Below are 560 nucleotides of genomic sequence, written 5' to 3' on the forward strand. Positions count from 1 at the left end.
GACCTCACCGGGTTCTACTCTCTTACCCCTCCCCCACGTGGTTGTTGCTGCCGGTAGCTGGGAGTAGGGAAGTTTGGAGGGGGAGGGGAGGAGAATAAGTGATGTCACCTTTCCCCCGTTTGATTGGCTGCCGGGTGGCCGCAACTACAACCAATCAACAGTCTCAGAAAGTCTGGCGCGGCCCCGCGGAAAGCCCTGTTGCCATCGGGAGGGTAGAGAACTAGCACTTGTGTGGTAGCGCGCGCTGCGGAGTTGTCTCCGCGCGTGGCCTGGGGCTTGGTGACCCTGGGGACAGGCCACCTTCCCCAAGACTTTGACATTTAGGGCGGCTCAGTTTTCTGATAGCCCCCCCTGGGCGTGGGGTGAGAGGAAGGCTTGCGATGGGGAAATACAGCACTTCATGGAGCATCACACTGTATTCCGTGAAGAGCTTACACTTTGTAGGTGTTCACACCTGGTGGCGGGGAGCGGATCACACTGGGGTTGGGAGGAGAGGGATATGCCCTGTTGGTGGTAGATTCCTGCTGCCCAGATACGGAGTTCACACCAGGTGTGAAGAT

The sequence above is a fragment of the Cervus canadensis genome, chromosome 18, assembly GCF_019320065.1.
Source record: "Cervus canadensis isolate Bull #8, Minnesota chromosome 18, ASM1932006v1, whole genome shotgun sequence".
Lineage (NCBI taxonomy): Eukaryota > Metazoa > Chordata > Mammalia > Artiodactyla > Cervidae > Cervus > Cervus canadensis.